Genomic DNA, 12,085 nt, shown 5'->3' on the forward strand with positions numbered 1-12,085 from the left:
GGGGAGCCGCCGGTTTCGGGGCAGCGGCCGGTCCCCCGGGTGGCTGCTGCTATGCCCGGGATTGCGGGTGTCCCGGCCCCGGGAGCTGGGAGAAGCTCCCGCCCTTGTCTGCCCGGATCAGGCGCTTTGTCATGGCCGGGCCCTGCGCCGCTGGGGGACACGCAGGTGGGGCCTCGTGAGGACCCCGCCGGTCTCGGTGCCGTGAGGGTGTTTTGCTTGGTGGCCAGTGTACGAAGTTATTTGCCTTGAAGGCTGCGTCCCTTCCTCGGCCAGCACCCACCAGCAGCAGCGTTTTATGGGTGCCGGGGTGTTGCCGCAGCAGCACGAGGTCTGCACCGAGTGGGGCAGTGACACCCCCCGCTCCGGGGACCCCTGGGTCCCAGCCTCTCCCTGGCTGTGCCGCCTCACCCACAGGGTTCCGCCGGCGGAGCAAGAGCTGGGACCCTGGATCCCAAAGCCCAGGGTGCAGTTTCACCCGTGAGGATGCTTGGTGGAGTATCCCCTCTTACTTTTGGGTTGTTCTTGCCCTCTCCAGGCAGGACACTGCGAGGTGGGACCCACTGGCAGGTGGATGCTGAAGGGGCAAGTTTGGACTGTTGCTCCTAGGGCTTTTATGGAGGGAGGTGGATAGGGATCCTCTGGCTGTCACCCCTCGTCCGTGTTGCTTTGCTCAGGGCCTCGGCTCCAAAGCAAAGTGAGTTGCATCTTTTTGCTCGGGGCCCTGGAAGCTGCTGGGCTGTCAGAGGTGATTTTGGAGGCTTCATTGCACTGCAGCTGTGCCCCCCAGGAGGTTTTCTCTTGGTGCCGGGTGCTGCAGGGACAAATACGTCCTTCCTGAAGAGCCTGGGGGTGAAGGGAGGACACCCTAAAATGCTTTTCACCCCGGAGAAGATGGCGCTCCTGCTCTCGAGCTGTTTTGCTGGCAGTCACTACTCAGGTCTTGTGCTGGTTCTCCCAGCAGACCGATGCTGGCCTTGGGGGATGGGGAGTTTTGTGGCTCTGGGACAGTGACCATGAGCACCTGTCCTTTTTTGGGGTGACTTTCTCCTTGCCATTTGCATTTTTAATGGTCCTTTTTGCAGTCCCGTGTCAGGGTGGGACACGGTGGTGCCACATGTGGGCTAGGCCTGCTCTGGACCCACAATATGCTGCTAGCCTGTTAATAGCAACATAGGCTGCATTAAAAATTAAAAAGTAATTCAGTGCCTTTTTAAATAACTAGGTAAGTTTTAAAGGGTGATGGAGCTTTATCCCAAACCTGCTGGTCTGTTTTGCCTGCACAGGGCTGGAAATCACAGGATGGCCCTTATCCTCTTGAAATGGCTCTTTTGCCAGCCCAGTTCATCTTTCCCCACGTGCTTCCTCCTCCCAGCCATGCCTGCAGCAGATGGGGCTCAGCGTGGGCTTCGGTGGCGTTCCTGTTTCTGCAAATCGACAGTTCATACCTGGCAGTTTTGCTGCGTGAAAGACCCCACCTGCAAGACCCATGCACCAAGACTCTTTCTGCTTGGCCAGTATTGCTGGTGTAGGGAAAAGTGACACCCAGGAATTGCAGCAGCTTTTGAGGGAAACTCTCTGCGCATGGGCTGAAGCTGGCTTCGTGGTCTCCTGGCTCATGAGGAGGTCTGTGGTGGATGTTTAACACCCTTGCAGGGCAGTCAGGCTCAGGGTGCTGAGCAAGGAGCTCAGTCTCTGCTGCGGTTTTGCCCCTGTCTGAAGTTACATGGAAAGTTCAAATTTTGTGGCAGGTGCACACAAAAAAGAGGCACTGACCGTAGAGAAAATGTCCTGTAAATTAAGGACTTGTCAGGGACAACTAAATAACGTGACATACAGAACATCCCAACTCAATAGGAACTGCCTGAGAAGTGTTTGAGCCATCTGGCTTTAAGGTGATGTAATGGGAGTGTTAGAAGGGGAAATAGTTGTGATCTGGGCTTCGGGGAGGGATAAAACCTGAACTAAAAAGTACTGGATTTTGGTGGTGTTGGAGACATTTCCCAAGGAATCTCTGTGGATGCAGGTGATGCTCCCTAGTCCGCAGAGCGATGCAGACGCTGGGGCTAGAGCTTCTCTGGGGGGCTTGGTGCCATCCTTGTCTTCCAGGATTTTTAGCTGCATTGGTTGAAAATTAGAATCTGGTTGCTTGGAGGATTGGGTGGCTTCCTATAGCTGCCCAGAGCTGTGGCCATGCCAGGTGAAGGGTTTGCTGAAGGCAGCCATAATCGGGGGGCGGACGGGACACAACACGGACGGATGGACTCCTGGGTCATCTGGCTGGGGTTTTTATTTTTCAGGGCTCATTTTTTCTTTCCCTGGCTGTCAGGAGCTGAAGCTAGAAGTCCTCTGTGCAGAGAGGGGTGAAAGGCTGTAAAATACATCTGGTCTTGGTTTTAACTTGAAATCATTGAGGTTTTAGCTGCCTTTTCCCCAGTCTGGGTGTGACAAGAGTGAGACTTGAGCATGTCAAGAGCCCCTCAATGGGTGCTGGGGCTCAAAACCTGTCAGTGCAGGACGTGTTTAGAAGAAGGGAGTGTTTTGTTGCTTTTTTTTTTTTGCATCTTCCAACTGTGCTAGAGAACCTTCCAAGGGAGTGGAGCCGCAGAGACTGGGTGCTGGGGTGTCAGACCTGTGTGGTGGGGGAGCCTGGGGCAGCATCTCGTGCTTGAGCCCTGCTCAGAAAGTGATTTGAATCCGTGCTGCAAGAAGAAACCTCGTCAGCCTCATACGTGGCATCAGGTAGGATGATGGATGCTGTGGCAGCTGGCCAGCTCTCTGATGGCGCTGCTGGCGGAGGCACATCCTGACAGTGTCTGGGGACAGTGAAGCTCAGCGCCCTGGCGAGCCACCGTCCCCCTCCGCTGGCAGTGACCTGTCTCAGCAGGATGCACTTGGGTGCCTGAGCCTGGGAGGGGAGGCAGCGTCTGCACGTTACACAAGGTCTCCAAGGATTGCTGGGGAGGTGGAGAAGGGAGATGCTGGTGGAGATGCTGAGGGAGAAGCAAGGAGATCTTGTTCTGATAGATTTTTGTATCTGGCACCGGTCTGTGTGGCACCTGCCTCTCCCAGTAACTCTGGACATGCCCCCCTTGCATGGGGTCTGCCAGGGCCACGGTGGGGTGGGAGGTGGATTTGGGTCCTTGTGCTGGGTGGTTGTTCTGCCTCCACATGCAGAGTCTCGGCCCTTGACAGCTGCTTCTGTTGCACCTGAGCTTCATAATGCAGAAGGTGGTAGGTTTTTGGGGGGTGGGGGATTCTCCATGTTTCTGGAAGAGGAGAAGGAGCTGGCTGGGGTCTTGCCTTGCTGCTGTAAGCTCTGTCTTTCTTGGCTTAAGCCAAGAAAAAATGGACAGAGGGTTTTTTTCCAGGATCATGGGGAATCATAGAGTTTTGGGTTCGGGTTGGAAGTGACCTCTAAAGTTCATCTAATTTCTCCCCTCCACCCCACAATGGGACACGTTCAGCTAGATGAGGTTGCTCAGAGCCCTGTCCAATATGATCTTGAATGTTTCCAGGGATGGAGCATTCACCACCTCTCTGGGCAACCTGTTCTGGTGTTTCACCACCCTCATCATAAAAAATTTCTTCCTTGTGCTTAGTCTGAATCTACCCTCTTTTAGTTTAAAACAGTTACACCTTGTCCTGTTGCTGCAGGCCCTGCCAAAAAGTCTGTCCCCATCTTTCTTATAAGCCCCCTTTAAATACTGAAAGGCCGCAGTAAGGTCTCCCCAGAGCCTTCTCTTCTCCAGGCTGAACAACCCCAAGTCTCTCAGCCTTTCCTCAATAACAGAGGTGTTCCAGCCCTCTGATCATTTTTGTGCCCTCCCCTGGACCTGCTCCAGCAGGTCCAGGTCATTCCTGTGTTGAGGACTCCAGAGCTGGACCCAGCACTGCAGGGGGGGGTCTCATGAGAGTGGAGCAGAGGAGGAGAATCCCCTCCCTCAACATGCTGGCCATGCTTCGCTTGACGCAGCACTGGATATGGTTGACTTTCTGGGCTGTGAGCACACATGGTTGGCTTATGTCCAGCTTTTTGTCTACCAGTACCCCCAAGTTCTCCACAGGGCTGCTCTCAATTCCTTTATCCCCCAGCCTGTATTGATACTGGAGGTTGCCCTGACACAGGTGCAGGACCTTGCACTGGGCCTTGTTGAACGTTATGAGGTAAAAATCTGGCTGGATGGCCGGGCCCAAAGAGTTATGAACGGAGTTAAATCCAGTTGGCGGCCAGTCACGAGTGGTGTCTCCCAGGGCTGGGTGTTGGGGCCACTCCTGTTTAACATCTTTATTGATGATCTGGACAAGGGGATCGAGTGCACCCTCAGTCAGTTTGTGGATGACACCCAGTTGGGTGGGAGTGTTGATCTGCTCGAGGGTGGGGAGGCTCTGCAGAGAGACCTGGCCAGGCTGGAGCGATGGGCTGAGCCCAACTGCGGGAGTTTCACTGAGGGCAAATGCCGGGGGCTGCCCTTGGGCCACAACAGCCCCCAGCAGGGCTACAGGCCTGGGGAGGAGTGGCTGGAGATCTACCAGTCGGAGAGGGACCTGGGGGGGACTGATAATGAGCCAGCAGTGTGCCCAGGGGGCCAAGAAGGCCAGTGGCATCCTGGCTTGTGTCAGCACTGGCGTGGCCAGCAGGGACAGGGAAGGGATCTGAGCCCTGTGCTGCGCACTGGTGAGGCCACCCCTGGATGAGTGGGTTCAGTTTTGGGCCCCTCACCCCAAAAAGGCCATTGAATGACTCGAGCGTGGCCAGAGAAGGGCAACGGAGCTGGGGCAGGGTCTGGAGCACAGGTCTGCTGGGGAGCGGCTGAGGGAACTGGGGGGGTTCAGTCTGGAGAAGAGGAGGCTGAGGGGAGACCTCCTGGCCCTCTGCAACTCCCTGATAGGAGGGTGCAGAGAGGGGGGACGAGTCTCTTAAACCGTGTAATAAGTGATATGACAAGAGAGAATGGCCTCAAGTGTGCCAGGGCAGCGTTAAACTAGCTATTAGGAAGCATTTCTTTCCAGAAGGGGTTGTTGGGCATTGGAATGTGCTGCCAAGGGCAGGTGGTGGAGTCCCCATCCCTGGAGATGTTTAGAGTAGGGTTGACATATCTGGTGGAGTTGGGAACTGTCAATGTTGGGTTAATGGTTGGCCTGGATGATCTTCAAGGTCTTTTCCAACCGAGACAATTCTGTGATATAGACCCACTTCTTGAGCTTGTCTGGGACCTTCTGAATGGCATCCTGTCCCTCAGGTGTGTCAACTGCACCACTCAGCTTGGTGTCGTCTCCAGACTTGCTGAGGGTGCACTCAATCCCACTGTTTATGTCCCACTAATGAAGATACTAAATGGTACCTGTCCCAGTACAGACGCTGGTCCCAGTATGCACAAGTGATGCCTGACTGTGAGTTGCATTGTCGAGAACAGAAACACAAGCAAGTCTGAAGGGCTTGACCAGGGTCGTCCAAGTGAGTGGTGTCACCATCTCCCTTCTGCTTGGCAAGAAACCCTGAACAAGCCCGTCTGCTTGCCCTGAAAAGCAGCATGTTGTGGAGCCATGAGCTGGCTCTCTCGGGCACTCCAGGGTGCAGCCCAGGGCTGGATGTACACACCAGAGGGGGATGTACCCAGCCTGGCGTCCTCCGTGCCAGCCCCCAGCCGGTGCTCCACGCAGTCCACAGGGGTTAAGTCACTTGGTTTGCTCTGAGCATCGTCCCTGGGTACTGGGGGCAGTGGGGTCTTGCCTGCGCTCTGGGTTTTGCCAGAAGAGCATTGCTGCCCAGCTTGGGATGAGGGTTTGCAGGACCTGCTGTGCACTCTGGGACTGCCAGGAGAGGTACTGAGCCTGGTGGGATACTGCGTGCTGTGCTCAGGATGCCTTAAAAAAGAACCCCAACATTGTGTCTGTGAGCTCTGCTCCGGCTCAGAGGCATGGTGGGGAACCAGAAGTGCAGCAGGGGGGAAGCACAAGACTTCTGGGATGTTTCTGGGAACAAACATGGGGAAATAGAGGGATAAGGGAATAGAAAGGGTCTGTTGTGTGTCAGCAAGTCCTGGTCAGTCTGTCCTGTCTTACCAAACTGCATTTCTAGCTATTTCTCTGGATAAGGGGAGACACACTTCTGTGTGTGTGTGTGTGTGTGTGTGCGCATTTGGGGGCCTGAGCACCAGGAACTGATCTCCAAACCAGGGGTCACTTGTCCCTGGTGCAGGGGACACCCATGCTGTATGGCTCACTGCAGTGTCCTTGCCAGGGCTGTTGCTGACACAGCTGAGAAGAGCAACTGTCCCATCCCAGGGCTGATGCGCGCTCGCATCTCGCTGCACCCAGGTGATGGGTTTGGGGACTGCAGTGCCCCTTGCTGGGCTTTCCTGGGCGCAGGCCTGTGCAGGTGCCAGGGTTGAACTGGGTGTGGAAGTGTCTGCCTGGCCACTTATGTCCCATGGCCTGGGTGCCATCCACTGAGCAAGAGCATTGACACATCCTGAAAAGCCCAAGTGAATCCCCCTCAGCATAGCCTGAAGTCTGGACATAGGAAAGACCTGCTAATTAAGGAGTGTTGTAATTTATTATTTTTTTTTAATTAGAGAGTGTGAGGTTAAAAGGCAGCCCCAGAAGAATGTAAACAGCAGTAAGATTGGGAAGTTAGAGTAGCATGAGCCTTGAGCAGCCTGGCTTGGAGATCTCTGGTATTTCAAAGTTGGCCAGCCTTGGAGTAGATCCAGCTTTGAAGAGACAAGGACTACCTGGCTATGGTGAGCTCAGCAGGGGCTTTATTGCTCTGCCTGGTCCTTATAGCAGCTGCTGATCTCTTCTCTGATGCCCGTCACCTGAGAGGTCCCATATGGATGTGCTGCTGCTTCTTTAACTCTTCACCGATCAGGCTTCACCCCTGCAGCTGAGCCAGGTGCTGCTTGAGATGTGGTGAGACTTCGTGTCCTTGTGCACTTTGCAGAGGTCTGAGGTAGGTGCCAGTGCCCGAGGGCCTGGTGGGAATGGGCAGAGTCAGGCCAGGTATGACCAAAACATGGTGCCTGTGCCTGATGGATCTGGGGGCAGGTGCTCGCTGCCTTAGTAGGGTGAGCAACACCTGTGTTGGAAGCCAGTGACTGTGCGGGCACAGAGCTGTTGGATGATTGCCAAGGAGCAACCTCCTGTATTTTCTCTGGACTGGTAGCAAAAGTCCACCAGCTACAGCCTCATGAGAGGTTTGTCCTGGTTCCCAGCTTTCTCTTCTGTTTCCACAGCCTGCACACACTGTTTGGTTCTTCATTTTTCTTGTTCTGGTTTGATTTGTTTTTTTTTTAATGGAAAAAACAAACACAGTCCTCATTTGCTCTAAAAGTGGAAAATGTGTCAACATTGGTCTAGCTCTAGGCTTTGCTACTTTTGCTTTTTAATTATTGCCATTATGCAGATTTTTATTTTCTCCTATCTAACTCTACTTCTCGGGAGCAGCAGCTTCAGCAGGTAGAAGAGTTAGTTTCTATGGGCACTGCTTAAATATTTTGGTATCATCCTTACAGCCTTGGAGAAAGTAAGGTTTTCGCTTACACTCAGTTTTACTGATGGCTTCCAGCTCTGCCTGCCACGGCCATGATGTTCCTCAGCCCTAACACCACACACACACACCCCCACCCACCCCCACACCCCACCACACACCTCTCAGTTGACTCTCGGACCCCACGGTTGCTCTGACAGTTGTCCTGGACCTCCTGGTCCCTCCAGCAGCCACCTTCTCCCGTGGTCTCACTCCTGGGGACACCTACCTTCTGGGTCCGTGGCCACTCCACCTGCTCGGTGGTGTTTGCCCACTCACCCCCACTCGCTGCAGGTGCTGCACCAGGGACAAGGCGCCTCTGACCCCTGGTTTGGAGACCAGTTCCTGGTGCTCAGACCCACAAACATGCACACACACACAGAAGATAGAAGCCATTACCCAGGGAAAGAGTTAGAAATGCAGTTTGGTAAGAAGGCAGGACAGACTGCACTGGCTGAGCACAGGGCATGACCAGATGCACATACTGACCAGCAACCTGATGACCCTTTTTATCCCCTTATCCCTCCTTTTTCTCATGTTCCCACAGATGTCCCAGAAGTCTTGTGCAACGCCATGGTGCTTCTCCCGTGCTGTACTTTGCGTTCCCCATCTGCTGTTGTGTCTGTGGGTAGAGGAACCTGCTCTGGTTCCCCTGCCCTGGGAGTACCTGCACCAGGGGTTTTTTTGGGTTCATCCTCCTGTTCTTGCTTCTTTGTGCTCCTTCATGTGTGTACACATGATTTTTTTGTCATAGAACTTAACAAGCACCTCTGCCAGGCTCATCTAGGAGAGTCCCTGCAGCTTCCCCTTGATTAAACCCAGCTCAGGAAGAAGGGCACAAGGCTTTGTTTTCCTGAGGTGCCACCCATGTCCTGGCTGGGCTGTGGACCTGTGGCACCGCTGCCGATAGTGCTCTGCCCTCGTGGACCACAAGTGTCCTACAGTGTGCGAGCACCTGCAGCCCTGCTGCTGGCTGCTCCTGCCTTGGCTGGGGCATCATGGCTGGCTTGGGACACTGTGCTTGGGGGAGGAATGGGTGGGAAGGAGAGCTGAGAGCAAGGCAATGGCTGGAGGTCTCTGAGAAGCCAGAGCAATGATTGAAGAGAGGACAACCTGAGCGTTGTAATTCAGCAGAAGACCAAGGGAAAGCGAGCAACCTCAGACATGAGCTCAGCCGAGCTCCTCCTTCAGTGCTGAGTTTGTATGAGCTGGGTTGGACTGGAGAGGAGGCAGATGGATGCTGGCAATGACAGAGCAGGGGCACTGATGGGTCGGGGATGCATTAAACACCCGATCTTCAAGGTTCTGTTGCTGGGGCCACCTCTTGGGCTGGGTAGCCAGAACCAAGGGTGCAGGTACCATGTAGCCAGCTCACGTGGGTCCATTGTGTGTGGAGATGTGCACTGAATAGCAGAGAGGCTGCTTCTGTTTCCTTCAAGAGGGTGATGCTAAGGGCAGAACTGCTAAGCTGCAACCTTTGCCTTGTCCCAGAGGATCTGGAGTCCTCCAAAGGCGTTGCCTGCTGCCCCCGCATTGCAGGCTTGGCTTGGGTGTATAGTGCAGAGTGGCTCTGCTCCGATCCTGTCCCATATTGTTCTCACAGGAGGGGACCTTCTCTGCCTTGCTTGAATCCAGAGGGTTTTGCTTTTCTCCAGGGTTTCAATAACAGATTGTGCTGCCATCAAGTAGTGCTGATGCTGGTGGGGACTGCACATGTGCAGTGCCCCTAAGCCTTGGCCAGCAGCAAGCAGCCACTCTAGAGCCACCATTGCTTCACGTGGCCACCACCTCTGTTCCTCTGTCCAGGTACTGCCTCGTTACAGACACGTCCTGAATGAGAGCATCCATTAATAGATTTGTAGGCAGTTGCGGGGTCTGTCTGTACAGAGGTGGGAGCAGATGTTGGCAGCAGCTCTTGTATAGAGATGTCTTCTCTACCTCAGAGTGGAGAGCAGTGCTGCACATCCCTGGGAGCTGCTGGGAGCATCTCATACATGTCTCTGTGTCTCTGCCTCAAACAGGGTGTTCGGTCAGCACAGCTTCAGTGCCACCATCCAGGTTGTTATGGGCTGTGATGCGGTGCTGGAGAAACAAAAGCAGCCCAAGGATTTTCCCTTGCATTTGAGAAACCTTGTTTTTATCAAAGAAACTGATCTTCAGTGATACCATGGTCTAAACAAGCCTAAAAGCTGTTAGCTGCACTGCAGGTAGTGGGATGAATCTGTCCTGGAGAGCATTGTGCTGCCTGGGACCTCTGGGCTTACGGGCAGCAGCATCACCTCTGCTCCTGGGTCACCTGGTGTATGGCCTGGCTGCCATCCGCCGGCTTGTCCCTGGATCCCATTTTTGCTCTTGAGATACAGAGTGCCCTGGAGATAGGGCCTGTGAGGTCAGGGAAGGCAGCACAGCCTGATTCGGCTGCAGTAGCATCACCAGGAGCATGGCCACGAGGGGCCCGTGGCTTTTCCATGGTGCTGAAATCCTGGGATGTTGAATTTCCAAGCTGAGGGGTGCTGCAGAGCCAGACCCTGTATGTTAATTGCAAGTGTGGATGGTGAGACCATCTGCTTTAAGGTGGAAGGGGACTGGGGTGCCCATCCCTATCCTGCAGCACTGTGCTTGCCCAGCTTGGGCTGCTGGCCTGCCTGCAGCTGTGGGATCTGACACAGGTCCCTTCAGCACAATTCCTCTGCATGGAGGTGTTGAAACCAAAGCATGCTGAGGATCTGGGGCAAAAGTTGTTTCATTCTCAGACCCATGTGGCACTTCCTCCTTGCTGTCAGCCCTGGGGTAGCTGCATCCTGCCCAGCTCAAGGTAGTAGCCTCCCTTCCCAGGTCTCTGGGTTCCCTGGGAGGAATTGTGCTGTGCTCAGGGACAGCCCTGTCCCCTCTGGTATTTTCTACAGGGGGACATGGGATTCCCTGCAGTAAGTGCCCTGTGATGCTCAGAGCCCCAAAGAGCTGTAAGACCCACTGTCAGAAGGAAATGTAAAGGCTTGGCTTGAATTTGGCTTCTTCCATCCAAATGGGGTACTTGGAGTCAGGCTGAGTACTGGGGTCCTGTCATGGCTTGGCTGGGTGATGTGAGATGTGCTGAGGGGCTGGAGCGGCTAGTCTTTTTTAACTGTTTCTGAGAAGAGCTGCTGGAAGAGCAGTGGCTTTACAAGCGAAACTCCTAGCTGCCAGGTGTTCCCAACCTGCGCTGTGCTCAAAGCTGGTTGGGGAGGCTGGACGGGGAGGTTACAGGTGAGAAATCAAAGCCTCTGCATTCCAGTCCGGGTTGGTGCTTGATGAGGTTCATCAGGGACTCGGCTGTGCCATGCAGCAGGAGATGCCTACAAGAGCGAGAGGCTGGTGGGTTTGGGGATGGTCCAGGCCCAGGTGCAAGCCACCCAGCCCTGGGTGTGTTGGGCATCTGCCTGCCCCATAGGGGACCGTGTTCTGGTGAAGCTATGACTTTAGATGACCAGGGGCTGGGCTTTCAGCGCTACCATTTCCAGTCCCTGGCAGATGGCTTGTTTGTGAGCCCCTGGGAATGTGGGGCTGCAAAACAGCCAGCAGCGATGTATTGAGAGCAGGTCACTTCAAAGTGGTGTCATCCTGTGCTGGGACAGGGTAACAGCTGCCTGGTCGCAGCGAGGAGTAGGGCCTGGCCGCCTTGGCTCTGTATGCTGCTTGCCAGAGCTGGTGGGTGCAGTGTGAGGGCTGAGGTTGTTTCTATGTGTGTGCCAGTGAGCTGAGGTCCTGGGTGCTGGCTGAGCAGGGCATGATGGCTGAAGTGGCAGGTGACCTGGTGTCCACATGCATGTGGCAGAGGATGGGGCTCACAGTGAGCTGGGGGTACTGCTCAGCCCCACAAAAGCTGGATCCTGGCTACCTGAGGTCATTTGTCTTCCAGCCAGGACACCCAGGCAGGGTGGTTTGGCCAGAGTGCTGAGGGGACCCTGGCAAAACCAGCAGTGAACTGGAGCCTGCAAAGACCTGATCAACCTGTTGTAGCCACAAAATCTATCTTGCCTGCAAGGATTTTTGTGTCTTCCAGAGTAGTCCCATTCCCAAGCAATTGGTGTGGCTGGGCATGATCTCTAGGGTTGGCGCAGATTCTTTGTCCATTGCATAACCAGAATTTGGGGGAAAGATGTGTCCAGTAAAGCTTCTGCAGCTGGTCTGGTCTCTGCTCTCCCTGGGCAGTGGCGCTGCGGATGGCTGAACCCTGCAGGCAGTTGAAGGTGTGTTGCAGGTGTTGGGATCTAGGATAGCTGGAGAGGAAAGAGGAGACATCATGTTTCCACCATTCATAGTTCCTTCCAGAGAGCAGCTGATGCAGGAGGAGCTGAGCAAGTTGCAGCATGTTGAAGGCGCTTCTGTGGGTGCCAGGACAGCAGGGACCATGTGCAAGACATCCTGGACCACAACGTGTCATGTTCCCAGCCTGGCCTTTTTGTACAGCTTGAGTGGTTTTGTGTTGAGCCCTTGGCTGTGGGCAGCCTGAAGCCATGGCAGGGGAAGGATTTGGGGCAGGGAGCAAGGCTGTGTTTTGCTCTCATCTTGCAGGGG

Source organism: Athene cunicularia (genome assembly GCF_003259725.1).
Source record: "Athene cunicularia isolate RWA chromosome 26 unlocalized genomic scaffold, athCun1 chr26_part2, whole genome shotgun sequence".
In the NCBI taxonomy this organism is placed as follows: Eukaryota; Metazoa; Chordata; class Aves; order Strigiformes; family Strigidae; genus Athene; species Athene cunicularia.